Source organism: Haemaphysalis longicornis, unplaced genomic scaffold, assembly GCF_048455015.1.
Source record: "Haemaphysalis longicornis isolate Haplotype H1 unplaced genomic scaffold, Haemaphysalis longicornis Haplotype H1 scaffold_6, whole genome shotgun sequence".
NCBI classification, from domain to species: Eukaryota; Metazoa; Arthropoda; class Arachnida; order Ixodida; family Ixodidae; genus Haemaphysalis; species Haemaphysalis longicornis.
In genome coordinates, this window is record NW_027526407.1 from 128,858,766 (window position 1) to 128,877,016 (window position 18,251).

An 18,251-nucleotide genomic window follows, 5' to 3' on the forward strand; every position below is an offset into this window, starting at 1 on the left:
AGCATGATGCCATCTCGTAACGCCAAGTGGAACGTGCACATGACGAGTCACAATAGGCGGCACCACGTATCATGCTGAGTTCGTTATTTTGCCTAACTGCTCCCGGGTCGTAATTCTCGGAATGGACTTTTTGACGACAACGGCGCAATAATTGATCTGCAGACCAAATCGATAACTTTTCCCTCTAATCATTCCACGACGCCGCCACTGAACCCCGATCACCGTGCTACTGTAAGGATCGCCGACGATCACGTCACCCTGCCACCCCGCGCAAGCTTGATGATCACCGTCTACTGCGAGGATGCTGCTCCTGACATCGACGCTATCGTAGAGGGTGACCAAAAGATGCTTCTACACCACGGTGTCTCCATGGCAAGAGGCATTGCGCGCTTTAAGCAATGCAAATCCCATGTTTTGGTCAACAATTTCACCGAGGAGAACCAGCATCTAAACAAGGGCGCTGCAATTGCGTTCCTCGGGATAACAGAAGAAGCAAGTCAAGTGATCGCGGTCTCCAACTCTGAATTCCCACGCGCAGATGCTTCCAAGCTGCCGCATCCTTTCGACATGAACCCGGCGCTGCCGCAAGAACATCGGGGCAGATTATTTGATTTGCTGCGTCGCTAGAGCGAGTATTTTTCGTCGAGTTCAAAATTACGTCAGGCACCCCTAGCGAAACACCGAATTCTAACCGAAGATGGAGCCTGACCTATACGCCAGTCCCCGTACCGCGTCTCTTCACACGAACGAGAAGCCATCCGGACTCAAGCCGACGACATGCTCAGCGACGACATTATACAGCCATAAAAAAGCCCCTGGGCTGCGCCGGTCGTACACGTAAAGAAAAAAAAATGGGACAATAAGGTTCTGCGTTGACTACCGGCGACTGAACAAAATAACCAAAAATGACGTGTACCCGCTGCCACGAATCGACGACGCCCTCGGCCACCTCTGCCATGCCAAGGACTTCTCATCGATGGATCTGAAGACCGGCTACTGGGAAATTGAAGTGGACGAGAGAGACCGAAAGAAGACTGCATTTATAACCCTGGACGGCCTATACGAGTTCAAAGTGATGCCTTTTGGGCTGTGCACGGCGCCAGCAACGTTTCAAAGAGTCATGGACACTGTGCTAGCTGGCCTGAAGTGGCACAGTTGCCTCGTATACCTCGACAACCTTGTGGTATTCACCCGGACTTTCGACGAACACCTTTCAAGGTTGGAGTCTGTACTCGAGGCCATTCGTACGTCGGGGTTAACGCTGGAGCCTGAAAAGTGTCGTTTCGCGTAAGAGGAGCTGAAGATCTTGGGCCATGTAATCAACGCCGCGGGAGTCCTACCTGACCCGGCAAAAACTTCAGCCATTGCAAACTTCCCAAGGCCGAAAGACAAGAAGGACGCGCGAAGATGTCTCGTACTGTGCGCGTACTACCGGCGCTTCGTCGCAAACTTCGCATGCATTGCAGAACCAGTCCCACGGGTGACGAAAGATAGCACGCCTTTTAGCTACGAAAACGACCAAGAAAAGGCATTCTGCGAGCTGCAAAAAATGCCTGCAAAGCCCGCCCATGCTCGCTCATTTCGACGAAAACGCCGAAACGGAAATACACACGGACGCCAGTCATATATTCTTGGGTGCCGTCCTCGTCTAAAAACAAAGCGGGTGCAAGAAGGTAATCGCCTATGCCAGCCGTGGCCTGTCGAAGGAGGAGTAAAACTACTCTGCCGATGAGAAAGAGTGCTTGGCAATTATATGGGCGATTTCAAAATTTCGCCAATACGTGTATGGAAGACCATTCAAGGTTGTGACAGACCACCACGCGTTGTGTTGCATCGAAAATTTGAAGGACCCCTGTGGCCGTCTTGCGCGGTGGAGCTTGCGCCTGCAGGAGTTCGACGTTACAGTCGTCTATAAATCCGGCAGGAAACACTCCGACGCCGACTGCCTGTCCCGCACACCCGTCGACCCACCAGCACAAGACTCTGATGAAGATAGCGCGAGCTTTGGAATCGTGACGGAGAGCGACCTAGCCGCCCAGCAGCGTGCCGACCGCGACTTACGCGTCATAATCGACTACGTCGAGGGATGCAATGTCGCCGTACCTAGGACCTTCAAACGCAGCTTACCAGCATTCAGCCTGAGAAACGCCATCCTCGTGATGAAGAATTTCAGCCCCGGAACGAGAACGAATTACCTTCTTGTCATCCCCGCACACCTTCGTGACGAAATTTTTTGGAAGCGTGCCACGACGACCCGTCTTCCGGACATCTCGGAACAGCCCGCACAATTGGAAAAATCAAGGCGAAGTACTACTGGCCCCGCCGGCGGGTCTCGCGGGTCTCGCCACCGGCGGGTCTCGCCACCGGCGAGACCCGCCGGACTTCTGCAGCCGATCGCCGTCCCATCGAGGCCCTTCCAACAGATTGGAATGGACCTTGTCGGGCCGTTCCCTATGTCACGATCCGAGAACAAGTGGATTGTCGTAGCGAGAGACTACATGACGCGCTACGCAGAGACCACCGCTCTTTCGAGGGGTACTCCACAAGCAGTCGCCAAGTTCTTTATTAACCAAGTTGGGCTGCGACATGGAGCCCCTGAAGTCCTAATCACGGACCGTGGAACGGCCTTCACTTCGGAGCTTAGGCAAGGATTGTTACGCTACAGCAACAAGGATCGCAGAAGAACGACGGCGTACCACCCCCAAACGAACGGACTTACGGAACGTCTGAACAAGACGATCGCGGATATGTTGTCTATGTACGTCGGCGTTGAACATAAGACTTGGGACGAAGTCCTCCCGTATGTCACTTTTGCGTACAACACAGCGACCCAGAAAACTACGCAGAAGACACCGTTCGAGCTTGTCTACGGAAGACGGCCGACTACGATGCTCGACGCCATGCTTCCGCACGTAGAAGATGAATACCTCAACGCCGACGTCCAACGGTACCTTCAACGTGCGGAGGAGGCCCGCCAGCTCGCTCGAGTTGGTATAACGGACAAGCCGCTGGTGGATGCCAGACTCTACAATCTCCGTCGCCGAGACGCAGAGTACCTTCCTGGGGATCGTGTGTGGGTCTGGACTCCCATCCGACGACGCGGACTGAGTGAAAAACTTCTGCTACGGTATTTCGGACCCTACCAGATTCTACGACGTGTTGGCCAACTTACCTGTGAAGTTATCCCCGATGGTGACTCCGGCACATCACGACGACGTACGCGGCCCGAAGTCGTCCACGTGGTCCGCTTAAAACCTTTCTACGGATGATGACGAACTTTTATTTTTATTTTCGGACTGTCGCTGACGTTAGCATCGGGTCGATGCACTCTTAGAGGGGGAGGGTAATGCAGCGAACCATGCATTGGGTTTGTTTATTTGTGTTTTGCTTTTTCCGCCCGGCTGCGCTGGTCTGTGTTATCTCTGTGCCAAGGGAAGCGCGTGTTGCATTCTTTTTTTCCGTGCCACATGTGTTATCTGTTCTGATAGGGAGAGCATTCCAATCTAACGTGAACAGCCCGGAATAATCTTCTTGGATCAAGAATGTTCTCGATGCGAATCGACGGTTCGAGAACAATGCGCGTCGAAATATAAAAAGCTCGCAGAGCAGACGCCGGGCTATTCGATTCTGCGACGCTCGCCGACGCAAGTCACTTTGTTGACCGCTGCTTCGCCGCCTCTGCATTCTTTTGAGTTGTTATGGGAGCACAACTTCGATCCAATAAATTTGTTTCTCCTTCAAGACAACTGCGCCGTCCTTGGCTTCGTGACAATATATATATAAATATATATATATATATATATATATATATATATATATATATATATATATATATATATATATAGATATTTGATTGTGGGGTTTAACGCGCCGACGCAACTCAGGCGATGAGGCGTGCCGTAGTGGAGGGCTCCGGATTAATTTTGACCACCTGGGGATCTTTAACGTGCGCCGAAATCTCGTACACATGGGCGTTTTTGCTTTTCGCCTCCATATATATATATATTAATATATATATATACATATATATATATATATATATATATATATATATATATATATATATATATTTTCCTAACCATATTATCCTGCGAAAGCTTAGCGAGGGCCTCGGTTGTGGCAGCCTTGATGCCAAGGTAGCATAAGAGGGTTTCCCGCCAGTTACCTGCTTATGACAGGCTGTAGACGTTCGCGTCACGCCCCGGGGGTTGAAAAGAAGGTCCCCTTCTCCCCGTGTAGTCTGAGTGGCGCTGGCTACCACCCTCAAGCGTCAGATACAGTTGTAGTAAATATAAATACCCCAGAAAGTGAAGCAGAACACAGTCGCCCAGATAGCCGAATTGGTAAGGCATTCGAGATCTAATCGAAAGGCGTGGGTTCGGTCCCCACTCTGGGCGCGTGTTTTTCTTTCTTTCTTTCTTTCTCGCTTCAATTAATATGAAAAAAAAAATATAACTTCACTAACGGTAAAAAAAAAATTATAGTCCAACCATTCCCCTATGCCTTCTTTGGCGTTGTAGACTGCCCGCATTTCTTTCTGTATTTCCTAACGAGCCCCTCATTTTCCTAACCATATTATCCTGCGAAAGCTTAGCGAGGGCCTCGGTTGTGGCAGCCTTGATGCCAAGGTAGCATAAGAGGGTTTCCCGCCAGTTACCTGCTTATGACAGGCTGGAGACGTTGGCGTCACGCCCCGGGGGTTGAAAAGAAGGTCCCCTTCTCCCCGTGTAGTCTGAGTGGCGCTGGCTACCACCCTCAAGCGTCAGATACAGTTGTAGTAAATATAAATACCCCAGAAAGTGAAGCAGAACACAGTCGCCCAGATAGCCGAATTGGTAAGGCATTCGAGATCTAATCGAAAGGCGTGGGTTCGGTCCCCACTCTGGGCGCGTGTTTTTCTTTCTTTCTTTCTTTCTCGCTTCAATTAATATGAAAAAAAAATATAACTTCACTAACGGTAAAAAAAAAAAATTATAGTCCAACCATTCCCCTATGCCTTCTTTGGCGTTGTAGACTGCCCGCATTTCTTTCTGTATTTCCTAACGAGCCCCTCATTTTCCTAACCATATTATCCTGCGAAAGCTTAGCGAGGGCCTCGGTTGTGGCAGCCTTGATGCCAAGGTAGCATAAGAGGGTTTCCCGCCAGTTACCTGCTTATGACAGGCTGTAGACGTTCGCGTCACGCCCCGGGGGTTGAAAAGAAGGTCCCCTTCTCCCCGTGTAGTCTGAGTGGCGCTGGCTACCACCCTCAAGCGTCAGATACAGTTGTAGTAAATATAAATACCCCAGAAAGTGAAGCAGAACACAGTCGCCCAGATAGCCGAATTGGTAAGGCATTCGAGATCTAATCGAAAGGCGTGGGTTCGGTCCCCACTCTGGTCGCGTGTTTTTCTTTCTTTCTTTCTTTCTCGCTTCAATTAATATGAAAAAAAATATAACTTCACTAACGGTAAAAAAAAAATTATAGTCCAACCATTCCCCTATGCCTTCTTTGGCGTTGTAGACTGCCCGCATTTCTTTCTGTATTTCCTAACGAGCCCCTCATTTTCCTAACCATATTATCCTGCGAAAGCTTAGCGAGGGCCTCGGTTGTGGCAGCCTTGATGCCAAGGTAGCATAAGAGGGTTTCCCGCCAGTTACCTGCTTATGACAGGCTGTAGACGTTCGCGTCACGCCCCGGGGGTTCAAAAGAAGGTCCCCTTCTCCCCGTGTAGTCTGAGTGGCGCTGGCTACCACCCTCAAGCGTCAGATACAGTTGTAGTAAATATAAATACCCCAGAAAGTGAAGCAGAACACAGTCGCCCAGATAGCCGAATTGGTAAGGCATTCGATATCTAATCGAAATGCGTGGGTTCGGTCCCCACTCTGGGCGCGTGTTTTTCTTTCTTTCTTTCTTTCTCGCTTCAATTAATATGAAAAAAAAATATAACTTCACTAATGGTAAAAAAAAATTATAGTCCAACCATTCCCCTATGCCTTCTTTGGCGTTGTAGACTGCCCGCATTTCTTTCTGTATTTCCTAACGAGCCCCTCATTTTCCTAACCATATTATCCTGCGAAAGCTTAGCGAGGGCCTCGGTTGTGGCAGCCTTGATGCCAAGGTAGCATAAGAGGGTTTCCCGCCAGTTACCTGCTTATGACAGGCTGTAGACGTTCGCGTCACGCCCCGGGGGTTGAAAAGAAGGTCCCCTTCTCCCCGTGTAGTCTGAGTGGCGCTGGCTACCACCCTCAAGCGTCAGATACAGTTGTAGTAAATATAAATACCCCAGAAAGTGAAGCAGAACACAGTCGCCCAGATAGCCGAATTGGTAAGGCATTCGAGATCTAATCGAAAGGCGTGGGTTCGGTCCCCACTCTGGGCGCGTGTTTTTCTTTCTTTCTTTCTTTCTCGCTTCAATTAATATGAAAAAAAAATATAACTTCACTAACGGTAAAAAAAAATTATAGTCCAACCATTCCCCTATGCCTTCTTTGGCGTTGCAGACTGCCCGCATTTCTTTCTGTATATATATATATATATTCATACCGGTCTAGAGAAAGATAAACTCACAAAGCGCGCTGAAATAGTATAAGTAAAGAGTCGGATACACAGCAAGAACAATAACAAACAAGGTTTACTAACGTAGCGGCAACGGGACTTGCCTTCATCACAGTAAAGTTACATGATTTTGCTGTCGCTGACATTTCGAACACATTTCTTATATAGGTTTGCAGAAAACTGTGAGAAGGAGAGCAAAATGTTTCGGAAATGGAGAGTGTTCATACAGTGGGGCCACGCCTTTATCACAACAACAAAAAAAAAGGGGGGGGGGCGAGAGAGACAAAAAGGGGTAGTGTTAACAAAGCAGCGTTTAAGGTTGCACCATTACGGGTCAACGTATGCCGCGCAGGCTGCAAGTTCAGACAATGCGGGAAACTGGACAACTGTGGTTTCAAAAGAAAGGATAGAGTATACAGTAAGGTATTCAGTGGCTGGGGGGACTGGTTGGGGCGGAACCGAAGATGGGTGTGCCCCCCGCGGATGAAGAGAATAGATAGGGGGCACAAAAAAGCATTTCACAGAAGATAGCAACTGAACAGGAAATAGGTAGGGTAACAAAAGGTTCAACATGAATAGATCACAACGACTTAAACATTCTTAAGTGGTGGTGGGAACGAGGCCTCCCTCCCCAGGACAAATGGCATTGTTCAGCCGCTTTAGGCTAATAAAGATGCTGTATTAGGAGAGTTTCTGCGAATTCTGATGGGACACTCGAGGGTAGGAATAATGAACGTAGTTATAAAACTTATGAAGCCGCCAATTTTAATCGAGAGATAAGCACGTTATTTTTCCGTAACTTTCATTAATTCCAAGTGTGGCTGACCCAAACTTATAAATGAGATAAGATTCCCGAACCTCGCGGTCGTGGTGCGTTTTGAAGGCGGATTTTAAAATCGTTGCTTTAAGATATTCTGATGCATGCCCGGGACTGTTCACATGTCTTGACAGGGGCAAATAAGGGCAGCTTTTTGCATGAGGGCGGTGATTATTGAACCGTATTCGGAAGGGCGTTTCAGTTTGGCCGATGTATTGTTGCCTACAAACAGTGCACTCTAGAAGATATACGACATTAGCGGAGTCACAGTTAAAGTCACCTCTTATATTTACGTAGTAGTCTGAAGCCGTGCTGGTGGCGCGCTGTGTAGTGGTCATGTGTGGGCATGCTTTACATCGGGGTTTATTGCAGGGCATGCAGCCAGCAGTTGCCGGTCGGTTGATACGAGAGTTAGTAAGAAAGTCACCTAAATTCTTATTACGCCGGTAGACAAATCGTGGTTGTTAGAGGAATATGCTTTTTAAGCGGTCACTTTGCATTACGATATTGTGATGGTTTTTTAGCACGGCTGACACTCTTGGAGCGGAGGATGAGTGGGTTAAAACTAAGTTAGTTTGCGAGTTCCCGTTCGGGGCTTTTTTCTTACATATTTTGTTACGGTCTAATTGGTTGGCTCGCACAATAGCTCGTCGATAACTTTTTCCGGGTATTTTTATTCCGGAGGGCGGTCTTGAGTTCTCGACAGTTTGAGTCAAAGTCTGCTTGGTTTGAGCAAATTCTCATAAATCGGTAGGCTTGGCTGTAAGGTATTGCTGTCTTGCAGTGTCTGGCATGGTTACTTCAAAAGTGCAAATACTGCCGCGTGTCTGTCGGTTTTCTATACAGTTTAGTTTGAAGCTGACCTTGCAAGGTATTAACGGTGACGTCCAGAAAGTTTACACTGTGTGCCGAATAGGAATGAGCAAGGGAAATACTAGGATGGGCTAGGTTAAATGCCCCAATGAAGGTGAGGAGCTCCGCATCGCCGTGTTGCCAGATTATGAATATGTCATCAATATACATTTTATAGTACATTGGCTTTAAATTTTGGGTGTCAAAATGTTTGATTCGAGGTGAGCCATAAAGATATTAGCGTAGTTAGGTCCGATTCGAGTTCCCATTGACGTTCCGCTGACTTGCACGAAATGAACGCCGTCGAACTCAAATTTGTTAACTTCAAGAATAAGCCTAAGGAATCTTTGGAGAGCAGAAGAATCGATAGGTTTGTCCCACGATGACTGCTAATAGGCAAGGAATACAGCGGCGATGCCATCTCATGGGAGATGTTTGTATACAGTGACGCAACGTCAAGGGTGTATAGAAGGCAGTTATCAAGAATTTCAACTTTTGAGATGTCTGAGAGAAAGTCTAGATTTGAGGAGGGACCGCAACAAGCTAGTACGAAAGAAGCCGATAAATGAACTAACAGTAAGACGTAAAGTAGAAGAATTCAGGATCGCGCTGCAGAACCGATATTCCGCCCTTAACGAGGAAGCCGAGCTTACGACACAGGAAGCCAGCGACAACCTTACACGCATCATCACGGAGTGTGCAATAGAAGTCGGGGGCACTATGGCTAGACAGGATACTGGTAAACTTTCACAGGAGACGAAGATCTAATCAGGAAACGGCAAATCATGAGAATCTCTACCGCAGCTGACAGAATAGAACTAGCCGAGCTCTCGAAGTTAATCAATAAGCGTAAGACAGCTGACATACGGAAGTATAATATGGATAGTATCGAATACGCTGTAAAGAACGGAGGTATCCTAAAAGCAGTGAAGAGACGTCTAGGCGTGGGGAAAAATCAGATGTCTGCACTTAAGGATAAGCAAGGGAATGTCATCACAAATAGGGATAAAATAGCCACAGTGGCCGAGGAGTTCTATAGGGATCTGTACAGTAGTCGGGACATACAGGATAATGCCGAATGAGACAGTAGTTCAGAGGAGATAGACATCCCACCAGTAAAAACCGAAGAGGTAAGGAAGGCTTTGAAAGAAATGAAAGGGGGCAAAGCACCTGGTGAGGATCAGATAACCGCAGACCTCTTGAAGGATGGCGGAGAAATTGTACTTGAAAAACTGGCAAACCTGTATACGCAATGCCTAACGACCGCAATGGTACCGGAGTCTTGGAAGAACGCGAACATCACCCTAATCCACAAGAAAGGCGACATGAAGGACTTGAAAAATTACAGGCCGATCAGCTTACTGTCAGTCGTCTACAAGGTATTTACCAAGGTAATCGCTAACCGAATCTCTGCAACCTTAGATTTCAGTCAACCTAAAGAACAAGCATGGTTCCGTAAAGGTTATTCAACAATGGACCATATTCACACGATCAATCAGGTGATAGAGAAGTGCGCTGAGTATACTGAACCCCTATATATAGCCTTCATAGATTATGAGAAAGCATTTGACTCGGTCGAAACCCTAGCAGTCATTCAGGCATTACGGAACCAGGTAGTAGATGAGCATTATGTAAGAATACTAAAGGATATCTACAGTGGGTCTACGGCTACCATCATCCTCCATAGGGAGAGCAGTAAAATACCTATAAGGAAGGGTGTCAGACAAGGAGACACAATCTCTCCAATGTTATTCACAGCATGCTTACAAGAAGTATTCAGAACGTTGGATTGGGAACAGGTGGGAGTAAGGGTTAATGGAGAATACCTCAGTAACCTCAGATTTGCTGATGACGTTGCCTTGCTAAGTAACTCGGGGGACGAATTGCAAAGCATGCTTTCCGCACTTGGCGAACAGAGTAGAACGGTGGGCCTGAAATTATTATGCAGAAAACTAAAGTAATGATCAATAACCTCGGGACAGCACAGCAGTTTGAGATAGGTGGCGAGGCAGTGGAAGTGGTAAGGGAATATATCTACTTAGGCCAAGTTGTGACCCCAGATACCAACCATGAGGCAGAGATAATTAGATGGATCAGAATGGGGTGGGGTGCATATGGCAGACATTCCCAGATAATGAATAGCAGCCTACCATTGTCGCTGAAGAACAAAGTGTATGACAGCTGCATCTTACCGGTACTCACCTACGGGGCAAAAACTTGGAGGCTCACTAAGAGGGTTCAACTTAAATTGAGAACGACTCAGCGGGCAATGCAGCGGATAATGATAGGTGTAACATTAAGGGACAAGAAGACAGCGGAGTGGGTCAGAGAGCAAACTGGTGTTAAAGACATATTAGTAGAAATTAAGAAGAAGAAATAGACATGGGCAGGGCATGTAATGCGAAGGCAAGATAACCACTGGTCATTAAGGGTAACAGAGTGGATCCCTAGAGAAGCCAAGCGTTGCAGGGGGCGGCAGAAAGTTAGATGGGCAGATGAGATCAAGAAGTTTGCGGGGATAAATTGGTCACAGTTGGCACAGGACCGAGGTAATTGGAGAATAATGGGAGAGGCCTTTGCCCTGCAGTGGGCGTAGATAGGCTGGTGATGATGATGATGATGAGATTAAGTCATTGGTATCCTTAATGAAGGAGGGAAAGCTGGGCGGAATGTCTCAAATGAGGTTATCCACATAGCGCGAGAGGTTTTTGGTAACAGTGCCAATGCCAGAAACAATGGGGCGCCCTGGGTTGTTCACCTTGTGAATCTTTGGGAGAAGATAGAATTTACCGGCTACTGGTCTTAAGGAAATCAGGGAACGAGCCGTGGTTTCATTTATTGTTTTATTTTTAACAAGCTCAGCAAGTTTATCTTTGACAATTTGCTTATATTCTCGAGTGGGATCATTGGGTAGTGCTCTATAGAACGTCGATACTGATAGTTGCTTATTGGCCTCGTTGACGTAGCCGGTTTTGTCCAGGATTACGATTGCGCGTCCCTTGTCGGTATGTTTATTAATTATGTCGGGACAGCTTGCGAGTTCCTCTAGGGCTTTCTTTTCGTTGGTAGTCATGTTGTGGTGGAAAGAAATTTGTGTTTGGAATGCTTTTCGCACATCGCGTTGGACAGCTTTGATGTAGATGTCAAGGCAACTATCACGCTGTGTGGGAGGGGTCCAGTGCTTATAGCTAGGTAGGGTTCTGCGGGCTTCTTCCATCGCGGGGTGATCGTAGAAGTATTCTCGTAGTCTCATGTTTCTGGCGCCGTTATGGAAGTCCTTAAAAAGTTGAAAGTCATCAAAACCACCAGTAGCCGGGCAAAAGTTTAGGCCCTTTGGCAAGACTTTCATCTGAGATGGGGAGAGGGTTATACTTTACAGGTTCATTACATTCCCGGTAAGGTTTTCTTTTGTGACGGCAGGCGAGGAGAATTATTAGTACAGGGGTTTAACTGAACTGTTTGGGGTGCAGTAGTCGAAGCATTTATTGCAGTCGTAGTGACAATATCGGTCGTATTGTCAGAGTGGGGGCAGTTACTAGTGCCAGAGCTCGTTAGGTTCTTACGCATGTGGCCAGTGTTAGAAATCTTATCTAGGTTAAACTTTCGGTGTTCTGTTCGAGATATGGCGGAGGCCGTCTTAGATTCGTAGTTGCTTAAAAGGTTCAACTCTCTTTTGCTTAGTTCCTGACTAAGTATTTCCTCTTTCTTTCGGAGAGAATGGGCCGTAGTTTCGTAGTGATTGAGGATTACTTCAGTTAATTGTAAAGACGCTTTATCGAGTACCTGTTTCCACTTATTCATGTTGGACGGGGAGAGTTCGGAGTAGCCGGTTTTATTCTAATCCTAAGACCCCTGTGAACGACCGCGGCAGTCAAGTACTTTGCAAGAGCGGAAACGTGCAATTCGGAACGTATGCGCTTTTCGGTGATTTTTCTAAGCTTTAAAATCTGTCTTGACATAGGCGTAGCACGACTGTATGCACACTCTCCATTTCCGAAACATTTTCCGCTCCTTCTCACAGTTTTCTGCAAACCTATATAAGAAATGTGTTCGAAATGTTGGCGACAGCAAAATCATGTAACTTTACTCTGATGAATGCAAGTCCCGTTGCCGCTACGTTAGTAAACCTTGTTTGTTATTGTTCTTGCTGTGTATCCGACTCTTTACCTATATATACCTGTCCCTATATATAGCGAACCAGAAATGGGAAATGAGGGGTTCGGTGAATTAACACAGAATAAGGGTTGGCAGTAAAGAAAACATCGGAAAGCAAAGGAAGGGAGGAATATGATAGGTCATAGAAACAGATGAATACTTTTGCGAGTCCGAAAGAAAGTGGCGAAAAAATGCCCGCGAGGTGTGATCCGAACCCACGAACTCCAAAATACCATTCTCGTGCAATGACCACTACGCTATCGGCGGGGCTTTCCCCACAACTTTCTCGGGTATTTATGTTAAGGTATTTTTTTGTTTCCTGCACTTAGGTGGGGTAGCCAGCGGCACCCGGAGTACACGGGGTGAAGGGGACCTTCCTTTTAACCCCTGGGCTATGAATCCAGCGTTTACGACATGTCGAGAGTGGTCGACCAAAACTGAACTCTCTTAAGCTACCTTTGCCACCAAGACGGCCAGAACCCAGACCTCCGATATACATGTAGTGAGTCAGAAATTGGAAATAAGGGGCTCGGTGAAATAAGATAGAATAATGGTTGGAAGTCAAAAAAACATCGGAAAGCAAAGCGGAGAAGGCGGTAGGTCATATAAACAAATGCACTTTTTGAGCCGGAAAGTGGTGAAAAATGCCCCCCGGGTGTGATCCCGACCCACGACCTCCAGAACACCACTTTCTTTCTGACACAAAAAATTATTCATCTTTTTCTATGACCTACCGCATTCCCCCCTTTCCTCTCCGTTGTTTTCTTGACTTACAACCTTTATTGTATATATATATATATATATATATATATATATACATATATTTAGGGAAACGGAAGACCCTGCAATAGTCGCCACCAGTTCGAGTGGTCTTGGTTTTATCAGACCGTCGGTGACTCAACAAAATGAACCACTCGTGACGATAATTATTTACAGATCATGATTATAATGGGTATGCAACAGTCAGAGAGTGGCCCTTTCAATTAACGGTGATTCGCCGCAGTATATAAGGGTCCTACAGCGCTATATCTGCCCTAAAATGTTGACAGCGCTTACACACGCTCATACTATCCGCCCCCCTTTCGGCTGGAAGCGGCCTCCTGGTCGCAGCAGGTCACGATGTACGCTTGTTGTTAGGTTTCATGCGGGAGACGGGCATGATCAGGGGTGCAGCTGCCGGAGACACTTATTAGTTGAGAGACGTCTGCTCATCCATGATGTATGGACAAATGTCGCTATGCAAAAACTTCTTGCATAGCCTTGGGGAGCATAGTGGCGTCCAAAGTAATAGTTCGTGCCCAGGACGGAAGTAAACAGAGCGGTGAATGGTATTGTACTGGCTTTTTGCGCTCTTGGTGTGTGATGTCAGGGTAAAGACGGGCTACGTGACACCAGTGGTTAACCCGAGCGACGAACACGTCAGGAAATTTGTTTGAAAGGGATTCCCGGGCAGATAAGAAACCAGTGTCACTGAGGAAAAGGGCGAGCCTCCAAAATCCAAGAAGGTAGCTTAGTAGCCTGTGGTGCACTGAATAGACGAAATGTAGACGAATGTAACAAAAGAAGAATTCGATCCCAGTTAGTGTGGTCCGGCCTAATATGCATGGATACCATGTTGGACAGAGTACGATGAAATCGTTCGTTAATGCCGTTGGTTTGAGGATGCTAGCTAGTGGCAGTTTTATGTACAGAATTTACGGCTCGAAGCACTTCAGCCAGAATTTGGGAAAGGAATGCCTTGCCGTGGTCACTCAAAAGAATGCGAGGGGCACCGTGGTGCAAAATGACGTTCTGAAGTATAAAATCTGCAACTTCTTGTTTCCAGCTAGATCGCAGAGGCGATGTTTCCGCGTATCTGGTCAAATGGTCGACCATCCTGGCAACCCAGCAGCAGCCGCTGGGTGTAATTGGCAGTGGTTCATACTGATCAATGCCCACTGTATCAAAAGGAGAAGGTGGACAGATAACTGGTTGCAGCGAACTAGCTGGGGAAAACGTAGGGCGTTTCCTGTGTTGGCATTTGGCACACGATTAAATCTATTTTGCCACAGTTGTGGACATCCCAGGCCAGAAAAAACGCCTAGGGATTCGGCTGTACGTTTTCGCAAAACCAAGGTGTCCGTTTTACGGGTCATCATGGAACCCTTCTAAAACAACTGGACCGAGCATCCGAGCCAAAACAGTGACCCATCGACTGCCTGCAGGATGATGGCTGTAATGGCACTTACAAGCTGAAAGTTCTTTAGCTGTCGTGTGGTGCCTTCTTTAGCTTTCGTGTGGTTGTCGTGTGGTTCCTTCAATTCATTCTATTATTCAGAGACAATAATTATCATCATGTTGCAAGGCCGGTAAGTTGTGTCGTTAACCATAGCGTAAGGAATGGGTGCGATGGGTAGGACAAGCTCCGTCGGTGTGGAGTCATGGGTTGGCGATTTGGAAAATGGGAAACGTGAAAGCAAGTGCGCATTCAAATTCTTTCTCTCCGGACGTGTAAGTAAACAAAAAACTGTTCTGCTGCAGACGAAGAACCCAGCCGCGAAGGCGTCCGGAGAGGTTCTTGAGTGTCCACAGCCAGCACAACTTATAAGGATCGGTAGGGACAGGGAAATGCCTGCGGTATAAGTATTGGCGAAACTTTTGGATGGCCCTAACAACGGCGAGGCACGCCTTTTCTGTTATACTGTAGTTTTGTTCTGGCGCCTTAAGCAAACGACTGGCATATCCTCTTCAGACCACGCGTGCATTAAAATGCACATTTGCTTCAATCTAGGTTTTGAATTTGGCTGCGCGCGCAGCCAAATATAAATAGCCCAGAAAGTGAAGGAGAACACAGTCGCCCAGATAGCCGAATTGGTAAGGCATTCGACATGTAATCGAAAGGCGTGGGTTCGGTCCCCACTCTGGGCGCGTGTTTTTCTTTCTTTCTTTCTTCTGTATATTAAAAAAAAATGTTTACTTCATTAACCGTAGTGAAAAAGAAAAGAGCCTAACAACACCCCTATGCCTCCTTTGGCGTTGTAAACTGCTGCCCTATCTTTCTGTATTTCGTCAACGAGCCCCTCATTTCCTTACTATATATATATATATATATATATATATATATATATATATATATATATATATATATAGTGAGAGAAGTCGACTGACACGTTTCCCGTTTTCACTGCCCTGAAGAAGGAGTTTCAAACTCCGCAACTCTTGGCAACAAAAACGGGAACGTGTCAGTCGACTTCTTTCACTATTTTTATACTGGCCCATCGAACCTAATGATCTCTCTCTCTATATATATATATATAGGGAACGAGGGGGCTTTGCAGACGGTCCTCAGATACAAATAATGCTTTGGAGAAGGTAACGGCCTGAGACCTATGCCCAAGTTTGGACAAAGGACTTGTATTTTTCAAGGCATCAGGGTTCATCTCTGGCGCACAGTTTTATAGATACAGATTGAGTTAAAGAGAGAGGGCGTAGGTTGTTACGAGCGGGCGGGAAGGAAGACAGCAGTGTGGGTCAACGGTCCGTTGAAATGAGCGAAATAGTGAGAGAGAAACGGAGGTTTGGTTATTGCGGGAGTCCCCCGCAAGGGAGAAAGAAGGAAGGCTCGGAGAGGGTCGGAGGAAACAAGGGGAATGGTTTAAGCTGGGCTGCGGTGGTGCCGGGTGACCTCAAAGGAGGCTTTGGGGAAGTTTGAGGCCGAGAGGGACGTCTTGAGGGTGCAATTGCAAGGTCGCTGAACTGTGTGTAAGAGAGAAAACTCGTAAACATCAACCACACGTATTGTCCGAAGAATTCCGGCTGGGGACGCCAGTGTTCGCAGAAGAATAGAAGGCTTATGCGCAGATACAATCAACGTGGAGCTTTCTGGCAAATTCAGGACTTCTTTTCTGTTTTCTTTCTGTTTTAGTTTTCTTTCTTTTTGCGTTATGGCTAAAGAAGTAAGTAACACGAAATACCGAAGGTCGAGGGAGTCGAGTGCGCGCGGTATGTCGGAACCGGTAAGAGCACGGTTCCGACATACCGCACGGAAAAAAGCACGGAAATGTATTAAAGCAATAGCTTTTCCGATGGGTTAGGCAGGGTTGTTGCGAATGGAGATGCCCACGTTTTGTAAGGGCATTATTTTTCTGTTCGATTTATATACCGTATGGTTTCTAAGCTGCCTTTTGAAGCATTAATTCAAGCCGGCTCCACGCAGTTAAATTTATGGATTAAGTACGATTCTCTGTATTTCCCGTCCCTTGGGGACCTTAAGTTTGACTGCAGAATATAGAGCTTGAGATCATCGAAATTGTGGTTCGGCTGGTTGAAGTGTAGCGCTTCTACTATGGAGGCAGTGCAATGAGTGTCGGTCCGATGTTCATTCAGGCGTACGTTGATAGGGTGACTCGTTTCTCTAATTTGCTGCTTTTGACAGAATGAGCATTCTAGCACATACACAATGTAGGAAGAATTGAACGTGAAGCTTGAAAAAATATTTTGAACGTATTGGCTGGCAGAGCTATTGACAATGCTATCCGTCTGCGGATGTTTGCAGGTCTTGCATCTATTGCGGAGGCAAGGCCTGATGACTGGTTCCTGGGAAGCGCCAATTTGGGCATGCACTAAAAGGTCGTTTAGGAACGTGTTTCTTCTGTAGGTAACTCTTGGGGTTTCCCGGGAACGTCTTGTTACGTCGGCCATTACTGCCTAGAATGGAGTTGTGTTTCGGTAGAATGTTGTTAATGTTAGGGAGCGCGTTTGAGAATTTGGTTATTAAGGCTTGTGGTCGGGCGCTTTTGTTTCGACGTTGTTGCTTGAGCACTTCGACCCTTTCTAGCTTGAATGCTCTTTTGTAAGCCATCTCCAGCGAGCTGATCGGGTGATTCCTGCTTGCCAGGGTGGACTTTAGTTCATTGAGGTGTTTTATATAGTCTGTGTTATAACTGCATACCGTTCTAAGTCTGGTAGCCTGTCCTACAAAGATACCTTGTTTGCGGTGTCGTGGGTGATGACTAGTGTAGTCTAGGTACTGTTGTCTGTGCGTTGGTTTTCTTTAAACTGTAGTTCTCAGTTTACCATTGTCAAGAACAACACTGGTGTTTAGGAAAATCACTTGTTTATCCGAGTGCTGGCTTGAGAACCTAATGGTGGGATGCGAAGAATTAGTTGCAAAATGAAACTTTCTAGGGCTGTGTGGCCGTGATCCCAGAATATGAAGATGTCATTTATGAATCGAAGGTAAACCTTTGGCTTGAGGGGGAAAGACTCTATTAGGGAAGCTTGAAGTTGTCCCATAAAAATGTTGGCATAGGTGGGTGCGAAAGAAGTGCGCATGCTGTTTTAAAAAAACATGCAAGTAGTAAGATGAGTCGAACTCGAAATAGTTGAGAGTTAGAACTAATTTTAGTAAGGTATTCTAGACTTGCAATGCATGTTGGTGCTGGTTTTCGTATAAGGCCATTGATTTAGCTTCTATCCCTTCGGTGATGAGATTGTTCCTATAGAGGGCGGAGACGTCGAGCGTGATCAGAAGGGCATCACTGGGTATTTCCAAACCATCGTTAATTGCTTCTAATATGCGGAGGAAGTGTTGGGTGTCCTAAACAAATGAAACAAGAGAAGACAGAATGTCTGCCAAATGGTGATTCAGAAACACTGACAATGCCTCCATAAGGATGTTGTTGTTATGGCTTTCGTAAGCCATGTCCAGCTCCCTGGATATGGCTTAAAAAGGCCATAACAACCTAGAAAAGGACGAAGTGCTCAAGCAACAACGTCGAAACGAAAGCGCCCGAGCCAGAGCCTCATTAACCAAATTCCTAAACGTGCTCCCTAACATAAACAACATCCTCCGGAAGTACTACCCCATTATAGCCAGTAATGACCGACTTTAAAAGGCGTTACCGGAAG

The 18,251-nt window shown here is 46.7% G+C and overlaps 1 long non-coding RNA gene and 1 other non-coding gene across 2 annotated transcripts in view; one reads left to right on the forward strand and one right to left on the reverse strand.

Annotated features, from left to right (window-relative positions):
* LOC144141940 (uncharacterized) overlaps nucleotides 1-18,251 on the reverse strand; it is a 178,460-nt gene that overhangs the window by 123,656 nt on the left and 36,553 nt on the right. The window lies entirely within an intron of this gene.
* On the forward strand, nucleotides 5,801-5,872 carry Trnar-ucu (transfer RNA arginine (anticodon UCU)). The gene has a single exon. It is a non-coding gene; the product is annotated as a tRNA-Arg (tRNA).